Source organism: Hyla sarda, chromosome 2, assembly GCF_029499605.1.
Source record: "Hyla sarda isolate aHylSar1 chromosome 2, aHylSar1.hap1, whole genome shotgun sequence".
Taxonomy (NCBI): domain Eukaryota; kingdom Metazoa; phylum Chordata; class Amphibia; order Anura; family Hylidae; genus Hyla; species Hyla sarda.
This window is the reverse complement of record NC_079190.1, coordinates 263,373,344-263,391,752: the sequence shown is the minus strand read 5'-3', so window position 1 is coordinate 263,391,752 and position 18,409 is coordinate 263,373,344. Positions and strand designations below refer to the sequence as shown.

General features: G+C 44.8%; 1 long non-coding RNA gene across 1 annotated transcript; it reads left to right on the top strand.

The window, feature by feature from the left end:
* The first annotated feature begins 2,859 nt into the window (after window positions 1-2,859).
* LOC130357854 (uncharacterized) lies at window positions 2,860-8,209 on the top strand. The gene is made up of 3 exons (XR_008889298.1): window positions 2,860-2,993; window positions 3,500-3,561; window positions 8,002-8,209. It is a non-coding gene; the product is annotated as an uncharacterized LOC130357854 (long non-coding RNA).
* The last annotated feature ends 10,200 nt before the right edge of the window (window positions 8,210-18,409 follow it).

Genomic DNA, 18,409 nt, shown 5'->3' with positions numbered 1-18,409 from the left:
ATCCCATTCAACCAGTGTACCATTCTTGTGATCGATGGAGCCAAGAGTCCGACCTCCAGTAATAAGTCACTTATCTCCTATCCTGTGGAAAGTTGATAAGATGTTCTTATGGAAAAACCCCATAAAGAGCCTTTAAAAAATGCATTCATATATAAAAATCATTCAATATTAAAAAAATTATGGGGTGCATCATAAAGGGCATATATGCACATGATGAAAATATAGACCTATGACTGTACAAATCATCAGACTGCACATGAAATTTAATGTACCTGAATGACAAAGCAGAGTGGGTTCAAGAGTCAGCAAAGATTAATAAAATTAGTGTTATTTAGGGTAGAAGAAGGATAAATCTATAATAAGGTCATAACTATGTATATATTAAGGGCCAATGCAAAGATCTCTCCCATCATTTATTTTTACCTTGTTATGTATCTATCGTTTATGTAAAAGTTTCTAGATCTTTACTTTAAAGGGGTACTCCCGTGGAAAACTTTTGTTTTTTAAATACACTGGTGCCAGAAAGTTAAACAGATATGTAAATTACTTCTATTAAAAAATCTTAATCCTTCCAGTACATATTAGCTGCTGAATACTACAGAGGAAATGGTTTTCTTTTTGGAACACAGAGCTCTCTGCTGACATCATGACCACAGTGCTCTCTGCTGACATCTATGTCCATTTTAAGAACTGTCCAGAGTAGGAGAAAATCCCTACAGCAAACATATGCTGCTCTGGACAGTTCCTAAACTGGACAGATATGTCAGCAGAGAGCACTGTGGTCGGGATGTCAGCAGAGAGCTCTGTGTTCCAAAAAGAAAACTATTTCCTCTGTAGTATACAGACCCTACAAGGTACTGGAAAGATTAAGATTTTTTTATAGAAGTAATTTACAAATCTGTTTAACTTTCTGGCACCAGTTGATTAAAAAAAAGTTTTCCACGGGAGTACCCCTTTAAGAGCAGTGAGACTATGGAACACTCTTCCAGAGAAAGTGGTCATGTTGAACTCCATAAAAGAGCAGAAAAGATGCCTGGATACATTTCTGGAGAGTAATAGCATTACAGTTATGGATACTAGATTCCGGAAAGGGGTCATTCTGACAGGGATTTATTCTGGTTGCAACATTTGAATTCAGAAAGGGTTTCTTTCCCTAAGGTGACAAAAATTGGCTTTTATTTCATGGCATTTTTTGCCTTCATCTGGATCAACACTGCAGGAGAATAAGCTGAATGAGCTGAATGTATGTCTTTGTATAGCCTAGCAAACTATCTTACTAATGTATATGAAGGTATAAGGGTTTTCAAGTTTTAATCATGAATTTAAAAGGTTTTCCTGGATTTAAAAAAAAAAAAAAGTGAAATATAACTCATCTTAAATGAAATATTTGTTTTTACTTAGGTAAAACTGTTATAAATATCTATAAGATACAGAGAATAACAAAGTATATGACAGATGAATAAAAAATATGGATAGATAGATATTCTGTATTTGAAGGAAATGACGCAGCCTCCATTTAACTACCAGTACTTTTTATGGTACCGATACTTAACTGATATTCACAGGAGAGCAAGAAAATTTTCCACTAACATTAAATTAATTAATTTTACAGCTCAGAAGCAGAATGACTTTTAGGTCCTCAGCTGCGACATGAGCCAATTCCCTGCTGTCGTCTCAGAAATTCAGACGCTCCGTCTCCCTCAGCCCATCAAGGATTCTTCTTTAATTTGAGAGATTCACAGAGGCCACGCTCAAGTCTCATATGGTCAATTAGAGCTTCTCATAACAGCAAAACAGACTGGCTGATCGCCACTCATAGGAAAAAAGTATCAAACTCAGCACTTGTGAGTTTTCTCTGCTTCGATTCAACTTGGATCAAAGATTGACCCTCAAGAAAAACACCACTGAAAGAGGTTTCTTTGTCATGGGCTAGTGTTCCATTGATTCTCTGTAACGTGTTTATCAACAGCTAAATCCTCTCCTCTTCTAGGTTTTGTTTCTCTAGGTTGAAAAGTCAAATTTCAACCTAGGGAGTTATCTGATTTGCCGAGTTTACTATTGGGGTATTTACAGGTATAAAGAGACCAAAGTAGTTTTTTTCTGTAGTGCACATAAAAGAAAAGGTGGATGCACCATAGCCCCCAAAACCAGAAATGCTTCATGGCTACTCCTTGCATGGATGTTCAAACCTTTCCTCTACCTCATGTGTGTCTTCAAATCCCACTCACATTAGTCCTGGGAGAATGTAGATACTGTATTTTATTACTGCACGTTGTCATGTCATAGGATTTTCTTCAAACATTCTTGCATTGAAAATGACTGGCCACTGACCCTGTAATGAGTCAGTCAGCAGTTGTATCTTCATAGCCATGATACCAAGTGTGTGTGTAGCGGCCCTCCACATTATTAGCCATATGGACCACAGCAACACCCTCAGCTGTGCCCAAGCACACTTAGGGTATGTTCACAAGGCAGAATGTCCGTGCGGAATTGAGCCAGAATATTCCACATGGACATTCCGCTGCAGCAGCGTCCCATTGATTTCAATGCGATCCAAAATATGGAGAGATCTCTGAGTACAGCACTTGGTTATCTCTAGTGTTCCTATAGACATTTAATGTAGTGCCACATAGGTGCATGACCCACTGCTCTATTCTCATGCCCCCATTCTCGAGATCAGCACAATGGCTGGAATAGCCCTTTAACTAGCTTGCAACCATAATCTTTCATTTCAATCTATGTTATCCCTTTGGTTATGCCATTTGTGACTGTTATATATACCCTGTTTTGACTTGTACGTTTAGGGTTGCTACCCAGATGAGCCTACTGAAGATGGATTTGTACAGGCAGCCAGAATGTTATCATTTACCTCATGTTGTAAGAATAAATGTAGGGGTGTTGACTTCTATTTTGCAGAAACAGATCCTCACAGAAATATGTAAAGAAATGTTGCCACAACAAATTTTTGGCTTGTAAAAAATTGGTGTTTAAAGGTAAGCCCCACTAAAGATCAAGTTAAGATAACTTTTTATGTCCATTTCCAAACCATTGTTCTTCCATTTCCACCAATGCATTACATTACCACAGATTTTAGGCTTACTACAGCTTAAAGGGGTACTACACTGCCCCAGCGTTCAGAAAATTTTGTTCCAAATGCTGGGTGCAGGCTGCAGGGTCGTGACATCACGGCCATGCCCCTCATTATGTCACACCACACCCCCTCAATACAAGTCAATGGCAGCTGCCACGCCTCCTCCCATAAACTGGCATTGAGGGGGCATGGCATGACATCACTAGGGTGTGGCCATGATGTCACGACCCCCACTGCCCGCACCCAGCATTCAGAACAAAATATTTAGAATGCTGGGGCAGTGGAGTACCCCTTTAATAAACTCTATAAGGCTTAGGTGTCGCTTAAGGTTCCTGAACCCAAATGCAAAATCTGCAACAGTGCCCTCACCCATAATAAGCAAATAAAATACTGTTGCCTTTTTCTCAGACATCAGGACTCGAATGCAACTGCTACATCTATACCTCCTTCAGTTATACCTCTGCCATCAGGTACAGTTTGCACATAATTTGTCTGCAGGTATCAATTCATTTATTATACATTTTTTTGTATCATGCTTGTGCAATATTTACCCTGCCAAACCACTGAATAGAGAATAATTGTCGAGAAAGAAGATTTTCCTATGTACTGGGGAACAAAAGATTTTCCAAACGATTTTCCAAATGATTTTCCAACCACTGAAACATTAGAAGGGTTCTTACATCATTTTCATACAGCATATTACCATAGTAACAATAAAATAAAAAACAAATGTGAGTAAAAGGTCCATCCTCCAATGTCATGTCCCTTGTCACCTAGAGATCGTTGGGGTCTCAACTGGTTTTCTATGCCAAATGTTAAAGTTTGCATACAAACATTTTTAACCATTCGCCCTAAAAACACACAGAGAATATTGGATACAACAGTAAAGAGATTGAGATGTGATCTATACAAAAATATTTATAGAAAATTATTTAATAATATCCTGTAGTTGGGTAGAGAGTACTTAGACTCCTCTCCTGGGCATGACGAAAAAGGAAACTGGTTTAATAGCACAGCGTGTCATGATAGATAGATATATAGATAGATAGATGGACGGACAGATAGAAAGATAGATAGAAATTAACAAAGGAAGTCAGCACTTTAAAGAACCATAGTCCAATAACCCAGGATGCAGGCGTGGTCCACGCGTGGTCCAAGGTTCACTGCCAAACAGGTCCAAGGTTCACTGCCAGGGCCGGACTGGGGATGAAAACCAGCCCTGGAAATTATTGCATAAGAGCCCCACAGCATTGCATCATTGTGCCAGGAAACGGCCACCGAGCACAGACTTATCACTTTACGTGGCTTTATTTATATATATATATATCACAGAAAGAATACACCACTACTTTGCAAAATGTTTCAATAAAATGGTGTCAACATCCAAGCCCGATCACAGTCCACCACAAATTCAAAAAGTGAGAAGCACAACACTCCCTTATAATGAAAAATTGCAGCAATGTTTGAAAAAGGCTATATGTGGAAATCCTGTGTACAGAGAACAATGTTACCAATAAAACTAGTATACAAGGAGGAATATTATCCCCATTCATATTATCATCGTACTGTTACTGACCAAATTCTGTATACTGAAATCGAAATTATTACTAATACCAGTATACAAGAAACAAATTATACCGCCACACTATTACCACTATCACCACAGAATGACTAATATCCCCACACAGCTACTGAAAATAATCCACTAGGCAAAGACCAAGGTTTACCCCATACAGTGATCATATAAAGGTAGATAAAAACACTACACAGGCACTGCAGACTATGTAGGTGCTTACAGTTACATCCAGTGAATCACAGGTGACTTCTTCTTTGAGTCGTTCACTTTTACTCGTTTACTTTTGACCCATTTAATTTTCTTCTCCATTAGTCCTGGGCATCATGAAGACTTCTCCTGGCCAAGACTTGTCACCATAGAATCTGCTAGACAAAGATTTTAAGTTCCTCACTCCAAAGGATAGGGGATAAGATGTTAGATTGCCGGGGTCCCCCTGCTGGGGAGCCCTGGGATCCCCGCTGCGGCACCGCGCTATCATTACAGCACAGAGCAAGTTCACTCTGCACGTAATGAGGGGCGGTACAGGGGCCGGAGCATCGTTATGTCACGGCCCCGCCCCTCGTGATGTCACGGCCCGCCCCTTTCAATACAAGTCTATGGGAGGGGGCGTGGCTATCGTCACGCCCCCTCTCATAGACTTGCATTAAGGGGACGGGCCGTGATGTCACGAGGGGCGGGAGCCATGACATCACGCTGCTCCGTCCCCCGTATTGCCCGTCATTACGCACAGAGCGAACTCGCCCTGTGCTGTAATGATAGTGGGGTGCCGCAGCGGAAATCCTGGGGGTCCCCAGCAGCGGGATCGCGGCGATCAGACATCTTATCCCCTATCCTTTGGATAGGGGATAAGATGTCTAGGGGCAGAATACCCCTTTAAGGGCTTGCTAGGACTTGCTGTAGGACTGGACAATTGAATGCAGACCACACTGACTTGACAGATGACAGGGACTGACTTGCCTTGACTCATAAAGCTGTGACTTAAGCTTACTTGAATTGATGGTGCTACAGGGCTTGACTTTGAGGCCTCCATCACTCTGGACACACACACTAGGCACAACTGCACTGGACCTCAGCAGGAAGCAAGAGCTCTAAGCTCCAAGAGAGGCTAGCTCCTCCCATATGGGGGAGACTAGCAGTAAGCCCATAGGTCACTCTTGGGATCACCTGGTCACTGGTACTTCCTGGGTAACAATCACATGACATATCACATGGTATAACTCTTAAAGCAACAATACATTTTATAACACTTTACATGGTAAAACATATTTACAATGGGGAAACAAGTGCAGGGGGCTTGGGGACACTGAAGGAGACTGCCTGACAGGACAGCAGGAGCACGGGGCAACACCTCCCATACTGGGTCACCACACCACGATTGTTACATACGGGGACCGGATCTGGTGGGATATGTGAAAACCGGGCACTTCCGTATGCCAGCCAGACCCAACCCCCATCTCATTTATTTGAATGAGCCAACTGGAGTAAGAGAGTGACTTTGCTCGGCTAATTTTTGCCCCATATCCGGTATTGTGTCCGGACTTAAAAACGTAGTATACTACGGTTTTCAGTCCAGTCACAAAGCCAGATACGGGATAAACATTAGCCAACCGGAGTAACAATCTGACTCCGGTCAACTCATTCAAATAAATGAGATGGGGCTGGGTTCGGCTGGGATACGGAAGTGCCCGGTTTTCACATCTCCCACCAGATTCGGTCCCCGTATATACCAATCGTGGTGTGAATTCACCCTTAGCTAGGTAGACAGCCCCCCCCCCCCTTTCCACCCTCAATATATAGATATTATTTATATAAATATTCCCCCCTTTAGGCAGGCAGATAGGTTGTAAGTGCGCTTCAGCCACCACCACCCCCTTTCCACCCTCCATAGACAAATAGATCTCCACCCTTTAGGCACTTAGGTTGCCAGGCTTCACCCCCCCCCCCCCCCCACTTCCTCTCCCCCTCCACTTCCCCTCCCCTTATCCATTTTGCTGCACGATTTGAAAAAAAAAAAAAACACAACAAAAACTTACCTTTCACCACACCCACACAGAGCCATTCTGTCTGGCGCATGAACGTCCGTGTCATCGCGTAGGCGGCGTGATGATGCCATATCATTGCGCCACCCATGCCATGACACGGATGTCCTGCATGGCCTCCCGTCGGTAGGTGGAGGGAGTGGCGGGGCTGGGAGCTTATAACTCTCCGCTCTGCCACTCTGTGGCCACTGCATACAAGGTCCTGATACTAGTGTCAGGACTTTGTAGGCTAGTGTGAAGCGGCGGCCAGCCCGTGCTGCTGTCGCATTGGGCAGCAATTATGGGCTGGCCACTGCTAGCCCACTGGGCAGGCGGCCCAACATGAATTTTCCCGGTATACCGGCAGGCCAGTCTGGCTCCTTTCACTGCCAAACAGTAAACAGGAACTGCAGTACTCCCAAAAGTATGTGAACCAAAAACAGTGATTTATTCCATGCAATGTAATGCAACATTTTCGCTTTATCATTGAGGCTTGAAAAAAGCATCATGAGGGAACTGAAATGTTGCATTACATTTGATGGAATAAATCCCAGTTTTTGAGTCATACTTACTAGATTGGCTGACAGACAGAGACCTTTATCAATGCTCTGCTTGTGGTTTTATATAGTGTAGAAATTCTTCTGACTGCACAGATAGACAAATACATATTGTATTTTTCTCAACAGTATTATAGTAAAGTATAATTATACAGTATATCTAATACCGTTCTATCATCACTACAAACAGTTAAATAGATAAATCCACAGCAATATACTGAAAGTTTTGTCTTCTTTCATGCCAAATACTGTTCGTTTTCAAGTGAGTTTGAATCTCCTGAATAAAATTAATTTTTTGGTCAATTACTTGCAAAATAAATGCTTCCGAGCTGAATCCCTTACACCAAATTACCCCAGTGGTCAGAGTCCATGATAGGTCCAATCAAGCAGAAAAAGAGAATTGCTGTTGACTGTACTTTTGCTGTGAACTGTTAAATGGGTCCTTCTCCCCTCTCACATACATCACAAATCCTTTAGGGGCTAACATATCATGCTGCCTCAGCACTCCTTTACGTTGACCTCTTCCATATTAAATTAATATGCAGATCACTTACTCTCTTCACTAGCTGCTTTCACATCGGCCACGTTATGCCTAACGCCCAAAATACACGCTCAGTAATCTTAATAATAAAATAATGAAACTTGTAAATAAGGTTGGTTCTAGTCATTTAGTCCCGCATTCACATGCTGCTAGAAAAATGTATTTTCGGTGAAAGGAAAGCTTGCTTTTGTAATTGTTGTTTTTCTCTTTTATTTAAGTGCAATAAATTAATTAGGGACGTGGATGAGTGAAATGACAGATGGAGAAGAAATGACATGTAGTCCTCTGTGTGCACGCATTTAGACTTTGCAGAACAGAATTAAGCTATGGCACTACTGGTGTTCTATACCTACACGTATCAAACAACAACTGTAATAAAAGTACACATCAATGGAAAAGAGTAGTAGCCGTCTTACCATATGCAGAACGACGCAAACATGTTTAATTAAAAAAAAAAAAAGCTGCCAGATTTTATTATAGAAGAGAAAATATACTGTAAATGTAATCCGTTCTGAAATATTTTAAAAAGTGGTACAAGAGTGGAGCAGTTATCCATGGCATGAGGTTGCCCCTCTTAATAATAGGAGCAAGAATCTGAATGGGAAACAACACTTTTGAAAAAGTTCCCTCAGTATGTATACAGTGGTCCCTCAAGTTACAATATTGATTGGTTCCTGGATGACCATTGTATGTTGAAACCATTGTATGTTGAGACCAGAACTCTATGGAAACCTGGTAATTGGTTCTAAATGCCCAAAATGTCATCCAAAAATAGGAAAAAGTGAGAATTAAAGACAAAAATAAGTAGATAACTAATATAGATAAAGAAAATCCTTACATATAAAAGTAAGAATGATCTGCTGGGAGCTGTAAATCACTGTCTATGTCAGTGTTTTCCAAGAAGGGAGCCTCTAGCTGTTGCAAAACTACAACTCCCAACATGCCCGGACAGCCAAAGGCTGTCCGGGCATGCTGGGAGTTGTACTTTTGCGACAGCTGGAAGCATCCTCTTTGGGAAACACTGGTCTATATAGAGGACAGGAGCTTCTTCAGGGTCCTGTACAGAACACGCAATGTCCTAAAAAAGTAACCCAGAGTCGCCCTTACCTGGTGTCCAAAGGAGCAGGTAACCCTGGTACAGGTAAAGTGTACAGGACATGTAGTACCACCCTGTACTGTAGGGGGCACTACCATACATCAGTCAGTGCATACACTTCAGGAATACAGGGTGTTTTACCAGTAAATTGCCCATTCTAATTGGTCAGTACATGCATTTCAGTAGTACAGGTGTAAATACCCATTCTAATTGGTCAGTTCTTCCAGCCATTGACAAGTTTCGCAGATCCGCACTGTCTGTACATTGTATGTTGAGTCTGGTTCCAAGTTACAATGGTCCAGAAAAGACCATTGTATGTTGAAACTATTGTATGTTGAGGCCATTGTAAGTTGAGGGATCACTGTATACGTGTAGGTACTGTCACGATGCCGGCTGGCAGGAGGTGGATCCTCTGTGCCAGAGAGGGATAGCGAGGACCGTGCTAGTGGACCGGTTCTAAGACACTACTGGTTTTCACCAGAGCCCGCCGCAAAGCGGGATGGTCTTGCTGCGGCGGTAGTGACCAGGTCGTATCCACTAGCAACGGCTCACCTCTCTGGCTGCTGAAGATAGGCGAGGTACAAGGGAGTAGGCAGAAGCAAAGTCGGACGTAGCAGAAGGTCGGGGGCAGGCGGCAAGGTTCGTAGTCAGGGGAGATAGCAGAAGTTCTGGTACACAGGCTTTAAACACACAAAACGCTTTCACTAGGCACAAGGGCAACAAGATCCGGCAAGGAAGTGCATGGGAGGAGGATAGATATAGTCAGGGACCAGGTGGAAGCCAATTAAGCTAATTGGGCCAGGCACCAATCATTGGTGCACTGGCCCTTTAAGTCTCAGGGAGCTGGCGCGCGCGCGCCCTAGAGAGCGGAGCCGCGCGCGCCAGCACATGACAGCAGGGGACGGGAACGGGTAAGTGACCTGGGATGCGATTCGCGAGCGGGCGCGTCCCGCTGTGCGAATCGCATCCCCAACGGCCATGACAGAGCAGCGCTCCCGGTCAGCGGGACTGACCGGGGAGCTGCAGGGAGAAAGACGCCGTGAGCGCTCCGGGGAGGAGCGGGGACCCGGAGCGCTAGGCGTAACAGTACCCCCCCCCTTAGGTCTCCCCTTCTCTTTATCCGGTAACTGCCTCCCCTGGGATGAGGACACCGGGAAAGGATGGAGGGATTCCTCAACGGCAGGCAGAACAGCAGGAGTAGGAATGGGGAGAGAGGGCAGAGGGCGAGACCTGGCACGGGGCAGTGTGACACCAGGACGAGGGCCATGCGGGGACACAGGGGCTTGCCTGATGGGACTGGGAGGGGGGGAGAGGCATTTCCTGTGGCAGGCAGAGTCCTTAATGACCTTAGGGGGACTGGATACAGGAGGAACCACAGGGTCACGGCAGGGAGTACTGGGAACCGGTTGAAGGCAGTCCTTGGAACAAGAGGGGCCCCAACTCTTGATCTCCCCAGTGGACCAATCCAGGGTTGGGGAATGGTGTTGAAGCCAGGGTAGTCCAAGGAGAACTTCAGAAGTGCAATTAGGAAGGACCAAAAATACAATTTCCTCGTGATGAGGTCCGATGCACATTAGGAGGGGCTCCGTGCGGAAACGCACGGTGCAATCCAACCTGGCTCCGTTGACCGCGGAAACGTGGAGTGGCTTGACAAGACGGGTCACCGGAATGCGGAATTTATTCACTAAGGACTCCCGAATAAAATTCCCAGAAGCTCCAGAGTCCAGGCAGGCCACGGCTGAGAGGGAAGAGCTGGCAGAAGTAGAAATCCGAACAGGCACCGTGAGACGTGGAGAAGCCGACTTAGCATCAAGAGACGCCACACCCACGAGAGCTGGGTGCGAGCGTGCGTTTCCCAGACGTGGAGGACGGATTGGGCAATCCACCAAAAAATGTTCAGTACTGGCACAGTACAGACAAAGATTCTCTTCCTTACGGCGATTCCTCTCTTCCAGGGTCAGACGAGACCGATCCACTTGCATGGCCTCCTCGGCGGGAGGCCTAGGCGCAGATTGCAGTGGAGACTGTGGGAGAGGTGTCCAGAGATCTAAGTCTTTTTCCTGGCGGAGCTCTTGATGCCTCTCAGAAAAACGCATGTCAATGCGAGTGGCTAGATGAATGAGTTCATGCAGGTTAGCAGGAGTCTCTCGTGCGGCCAGAACATCTTTAATGTTGCTGGATAGGCCTTTTTTAAAGGTCGCGCAGAGAGCCTCATTATTCCAGGATAGTTCAGAGGCAAGAGTACGGAATTGTATGGCGTACTCGCCAACGGAGGAATTACCCTGGACCAGGTTCAGCAGGGCAGTCTCAGCAGAAGAGGCTCGGGCAGGTTCCTCAAAGACACTTCGAATTTCCGAGAAGAAGGAGTGTACAGAGGCAGTGACGGGGTCATTGCGGTCCCAGAGCGGTGTGGCCCATGACAGAGCTTTTCCAGACAGAAGGCTGACTACGAAAGCCACCTTAGACCTTTCAGTAGGAAACTGGTCCGACATCATCTCCATGTGCAGGGAACATTGCGAAAGAAAGCCACGGCAAAACTTAGAGTCCCCATTAAATTTGTCCGGCAAGGACAGGCGGAGGCTAGGAGTGGCCACTCGCTGCGGAAGGGGTGCAGGAGCTGGCGGAGGAGATGGTTGTTGCTGCTGTAGCTGTGACTGTACTTGCTGTAGTTGTGACTGGAGTTGCTGTGTCATGGTGGTCAAGTACGACAGCTGGTGATCTTGTTGGGCGATCTGACGAGCTTGCTGGGCGACCAGCGTAGGGAGGTCAGCGACAACTGGCAGAGGAACTTCAGCGGGATCCATGGCCGGATCTACTGTCACGATGCCGGCTGGCAGGAGGTGGATCCTCTGTGCCAGAGAGGGATAGCGAGGACCGTGCTAGTGGACCGGTTCTAAGACACTACTGGTTTTCACCAGAGCCCGCCGCAAAGCGGGATGGTCTTGCTGCGGCGGTAGTGACCAGGTCGTATCCACTAGCAACGGCTCACCTCTCTGGCTGCTGAAGATAGGCGAGGTACAAGGGAGTAGGCAGAAGCAAAGTCGGACGTAGCAGAAGGTCGGGGGCAGGCGGCAAGGTTCGTAGTCAGGGGAGATAGCAGAAGTTCTGGTACACAGGCTTTAAACACACAAAACGCTTTCACTAGGCACAAGGGCAACAAGATCCGGCAAGGAAGTGCATGGGAGGAGGATAGATATAGTCAGGGACCAGGTGGAAGCCAATTAAGCTAATTGGGCCAGGCACCAATCATTGGTGCACTGGCCCTTTAAGTCTCAGGGAGCTGGCGCGCGCGCGCCCTAGAGAGCGGAGCCGCGCGCGCCAGCACATGACAGCAGGGGACGGGAACGGGTAAGTGACCTGGGATGCGATTCGCGAGCGGGCGCGTCCCGCTGTGCGAATCGCATCCCCAACGGCCATGACAGAGCAGCGCTCCCGGTCAGCGGGACTGACCGGGGAGCTGCAGGGAGAAAGACGCCGTGAGCGCTCCGGGGAGGAGCGGGGACCCGGAGCGCTAGGCGTAACAGGTACTATGCACCAAGATCTCACCAGCAGATCATTTTGAAATATTTGCAAATGTGTTCTATGTAATTTTTTTCTTTTATTCTATTAGAATTGACAGCACTATAATAAAGGGGGCATAGTAGTTGTGCCCACACAGTTGTCCGCAGAAGACCAACTGTAATTGAGATAAGAAAAATGCTGGCCATTAAATCTTTATTATGCCACGATTAATAATGATCATAGAGTTTCTAACAAAGGGGCTTCTGTGACGTACCACACCATGCCTCATCACCTCACCTTCTATCTTTTGGAGTCCCCTAAGGTTCTGTCCTGGGGCCTCTACCTCATCTATACGTTTGGTCTGGGACAAATCATAGTATCACATAGCTGAAAATACCACTTTTATGCTAATGACACTCACATCTACCTGGTCTGGTCTGGGTGTCATCTCTCTGCTATCCAGAATCCCAGAGCATCTATCAGGTTTATTTCTTTTTATCCCTCTGCTTTCTAAAAGTAACTCAGAGACATGGACAAAAACTGTTTTCATCTTCCCCAATTTCTTTCCACCACAACTCCCTCTCCCCAATCCCACAAATCTTCTGCTGCCTTGGGTAACATTTTATTCTGTTCTGTCTGTCAAGCTGCATGCCCATACCCTTACCACCCCCTTTCACCTATACCTCAAAAACATTTCTGAAATCCGCTCTTTTCTAAACTATGATGCTCCAAAACTGGCAATATAACAAACAACCAAAACAAAACCTACATTCCCCGCATTGATGGTCAACATCCAATCTAACCCCACAGAGAATCCGACCACTGGGACCCCCCACAATCAAGGGCGTCCCGGCTCTCCACCTGATTGGGTTGTGTCAACCACAGCACGAAGCTGCGGCTGACATACCCCCTTGGGAAACACGCCCTCTATGGGAAAGTTGCAGCATTGCCCTTGACAATCTCTGGCTTTGCCGTAGGGCTGCATGGATGGGAAGTGTTGGCCGCAGCTTTGTGCTGTGGTCAACATCGCTCTTTCCATGGAGAAAGAAGGGACGCAGTGAAGGAGATTGCGGGGGGTCCGATGCTTATCCCCTATCCTTAGGATAGGGGGATATGTTTTTATAAATGGGAGTTCTCCTATAACTGCTTCTGGCCTTGCCACAGTGATGATCTGGTAATGGCAGCCTTAAAAAAGAGAGTGCCGGATGACAGCACCCACCAACGTCCAAGGCAGGCCATTGATACTGTATGTGGAATATGGAGTTTAGAAAAGCCCTTTAAATTACAAGCTCATTGTCACCATAAAAGAAGGTCCATAGAGGTTGGCAGTCAATTTATGGAGCAGTGTTTCTGGAGACAGCGCAAAATAAGCATTTGTGTCAATTGACTTCTTTTTTTCCCTTCTTTATAAGCTATGCTACATAGTTAATCCACCACTCTACAGCATAATTGTATGGAGGAGTATGGACAGATTGCATGTGCCTATTATCAATTATATCAAGTAACCTCTTTTTTGTTCTGATCATCCAGCAGTTTCAAAACAATCTGTTTGTATACCATGTAACAAGAACAGTATCTTAAAATCTCCAAGAGAGTAAAGAAAAAAATACACAATCTGTTTAAATTACTTATTTAACAAATGTTTTAAGCAGAAATATCTGTCAATATATATTTTGCAGTTTGGGCAGATATACTGTATTTTGTATATTATGGCAGTTGAAGATAAATAGACATGTAATTATGATCTGCTGCTTTTCTGCCTCCTGAAGCTGACTTTGTACCACTTTTGTATACTAATGACTGAAAAGCGACATTCTGCTGTCAAGGTGGCATCCATCTGCCAATGGAACCCTGGGACTTGCCACTTTGCATCCTCAAGGCTTTACAGGTCACGGAGGTGTTATGTGAGCATTTCACAGCCAAGGTGATGTTGGGGTGCAGCCAACTGTCTCAAAGGCTGCAAAATAATCAAAAATGTCTCATCTGTAATGGAATTCTCCGATAGACTTTTTCACAATGTGATAATGGTATTTAACAGCAGTTGTCATTTTTGCATACATTGTGAAAAAGTCATCAAGCAATTAATAAAAGGCACAATACAATGCTTAAACTGTGGTAATTTCCTGCATACTATTACAAATAAAAGTTTACACATACAAGTAATGTATATTAGCATCCTGTCAATCTTATATTTAGGAACTGTGACTGTTGATGTTAATACTTCCTTTTTCATACATGGGTGACAAAGCAATAGTAAAGTATCCAATTTAGGATACACAGTGATTGTTGGTAGAGGACAACTGCACCCATGCACCCATGCGTCAAAGGGAGCTAGTTACCGAGGGACAACAGGACAATTAAAAGCTACTCCATTTGGATTCGCTACTCCAGAAGTAAGGGTACACCATGCAATGCTTTAAAATGTCATCGGACTTGAATATTAACATCTATTTTAAAGCTTTTCCAAAAATTTTGGAAGGAAAGTAGGGTGATTTTTCAAAGTTTATCATGCTAACAATGCTAAATGACATGCTAACTTCTTTTCCGTGGGTTTTAATGATACCAGACTTGATTTGTTATTGTTTTGTTTGGGAGTAGAAAATACAAAACAAAATCTCTTCATTGAGGTGTATAACCCCTATAACTTTTTTTTTAATTTTTCCACTTATAGATCTCGAGATCATTTTTTTTTTTTTTTGTGCCAAGAGCTATAGTTTGACTTTTGTATAGTTTTGATCCATCAGGGTCTAACACAATGTGTCAGGGTCTGCCCCCTTACTCATGTGTGACGCATAAGTAAGGGGGAGGAAAAACATGACTTGTATTTTATGTTCTTAGTACTTTATGCGGAAAATGCATGCTATTATGGAAGAAAAATTATCATGTGAAAAATAAATACAATAAATATGACTATTTGGAAGTGATTTGTGCCTGTCTGAAATGTTATACCAATATGCTTTTGAAAAGGCTATAGCCTAAGTTATTGTAACTGGTTAGTGTAACTGGTCTCTCTCACTCTCCAATGTTTTAGTGTGACTAGTTAGGCCAGACTCTTCAAAGGGACTAACACACTTGTTGAATGAGCAAAGCCTGGTGGCCCTGTTGTGTACTCTTAGCTATAGCTGAGTTCACTTTGTCAGTGTCTTTCTTGAAGATATGGTAAGCTTTGACTAGTGGGAACTGCCATCACAAGCTAAAGGGGTACTCCAGTGAAAAACTTTTTTTTTTTTTTTTTTTAATCAACTGGTGCCAGAAAGTTAAAAAGATTTGTAAATTACTTCTATAAAAAAAAATCTTAATCCTTCCAGTACTTCTTAGCTGCTGAATACTACAGTGGAAATTATTTTCCATTTGAAACACAGAGCTCTCTGCTGACATCATGAGCACAGTGCTCTCTGCTGACATCTCTGTCCATTTTAGGAACTGTCCAGAGTAAAAGGAAATCCCCATAGCAAACATATGCTGCTCTGGACAGTTCCTAAAATGGACAGAGATGTCAGCAGAGAGCACTGTGCTCATGATGTCAGCAGACAGCTCTGTGTTTTGAAAAGAAAAGAATTTCCTGTGTAGTATTCAGCAGCTAATTAGTACTGGAAGGATTAAGATTTTTTAATGGAAGTAATTTACAAATCTGTTTAACTTTCTGGCACCAGTTAATAAAAAAAAAAAAAAAAAGTTTTCCACCGGAGTACCCCTTTAACACAGACTCAATATTTGGAGACTGCTATGGTTTTTCCTAAGAATTCAACGTATTCTGGTGCAGGGGGTGTCGGGTCCAGCTCTGTTGTACTAGAGATCTTGTTCTCTTTGTTTGCATACCAATGCATTGACTCCATACTGGAAGCCCACAACTTTGGAGTTTTTTGGTATTAATTGTAGGCTCCGCTTAGTATTTAGTCCTCCACTTAGCCCCTCTGTGGCCTATTAAAGAGGCTAATGTTCTGCCTAGCCTAAGATGGCTATAGTGTCATCTCATACAGGTGCTACAGGTATATGTCAAAGAAACATTCACATGAATGGCAGGAACCGAAGACTCTCCGCAGAACATTAAACACAACTTTACACTTTACCAGTCAGCTTGCTTTCTTCTAATAGTTCATTCTGGTGCTATTTTTCCTCCATGCATGTATTTAATAAAAACCGTCTCTGTTTCACTTAGTGTAAGTTGTTTTCTTCCCCTACAGATTACTTCAACAATCTGGTGTAAATGCTACATTCCCAAATCTGTCTCGGTTAAGTAATATACATGTACATAAACAAAATGATCAGACCTGGCCACCTTCTTCAACTGCTTCAGCCTGAAGCTCATATGCTTATGTAACCACTGAAGGCACCTACATAGCCACAGACGGGGCAAGCTGTGATGCCCTGTGCGTTCTGACACCTTTTTATTATTTCCATCATTAACCATTACTATAGTTTATGCAATAGGAACTTTTCTGTAGGTACTAACAATACAGTCTAGCCTTTGTCCGTATGTATGTTAATGAGCCTTGGTTGCCCTCGACCAAACTGTAACTTCATCAGTTGTCATAGAAACATAGATGTGTTGGCAGAGAAGAACCTTTCGGTCCATCTAGTCTGCCCAATATCCTGAATATTATCAATAGTCCCTAATCATATCTCATATGAAAAATAGCCTTATGCTTATCCCATGTATGCTTAAATTCCTTTACTATATTTGCAGCTACCACTTTTGCAGGAAGGCTATTCCATGCATCCACTACTCTCTCAGTAAAGTAATATTTCCTGACATTACTGCATGAACTTTTGCCCCTCTAATTTAAAACCATGTCCTCTTGTGGTAGTTTTTCTTCTTTTTACATATACTCTCCTTCTTTATCATGTTGATTCCTTTTATGTGTGGTGGCCCAGTACAGGAGCTGCACCCGTGTACCATTGCTGCCTTGTCAGGTGGACTCTATTTCAGTGACCCCTGGGCCCCCCTTTTCCTCTATGTTCCATAAACAGTACGAAGTGCCTATGTTATCTAATGCAATATGTAGGGATGTCCCAATACTATTTTTTTTAAGACCAAGTACAAGTACCGATATTTAATTCTAGTACTCGCCGATACCAAGTACGAGTACTTAACTTAGTGCAGGTGACTCTGTTGTAAGATTGCCTTTAATAGTAGGTAGTATACCCTTGCAGACATTAGCAGCAGCCCCCTGGAAGCCCCCCCCCTGTAGACAGCTGTCCCCCTTGTAGACAGCAGCCCCCCAGTAGTCATAAGTAGCAGCCCCCCCTGTAGACCACAGCCCCCCTTTAGACAGTGGGCCCCCCTTTAGACAGCAGCAGGCCCCCGCCTTTAAACAGCAGCAGGCCCCCCCCTTTAGACAGCAGCAGGCCCCCCTTTATACAGCAGCAGGGCCCCCCTTTAGACAGCAGCAGGGCCTCTCCTTTAGACAACAGCAGGGCCACACCCCCTTTAGACAGCAGCGTCCCCCCCCCCCCGTTTAGACAGCAGCATACCCCCCCCCTTTAGACAGCAGCAGGGCCCCCCTTTAGACAGCAGCAAGGCCCTCCTTTAGACAGCAGCAGCCCCCCCCCTTTAGACAGCAGCAGGACCCCCCTTTAGACAGCAGCAGGGCCCCCTCTTTAAACAGCAGCAGGGCCCCCTTTAGACAGCAGCAGGCCCCCCCATTAGACAGCAGCAGCCCCCCCTTTAGACCGCAGCAGGGCCCCCCTTTAGACAGCAGCAGGGCCCCCCTATTAGACAGCAGCAGGGCCCCCCCTTTAGACAGCAGCAGAGCCCCCCCTATTAGACAGCAACAGGGCCCCCCTTTAGACAGCTCAGGGCCCCCCTTTGAACAGCAGCAGGGCCCCTTTTAGACAGCAGCAGGCCCCCCCCTTTAGACAGCAGCAGGCCCCCCCTTTAGACAGCAGCAGGGCTCCCCCCGTTTAGACAGCAGCAGGGCCCCCCTTTAGACAGCAGCAGGACCCCCCCTTTAAACAGCAGCAGGCCCCCCTTTAGAAAGCAGCAGCCTCCCCCCCCCCCGTTTAGACAGCAGCAGGGCCCCCTCCCC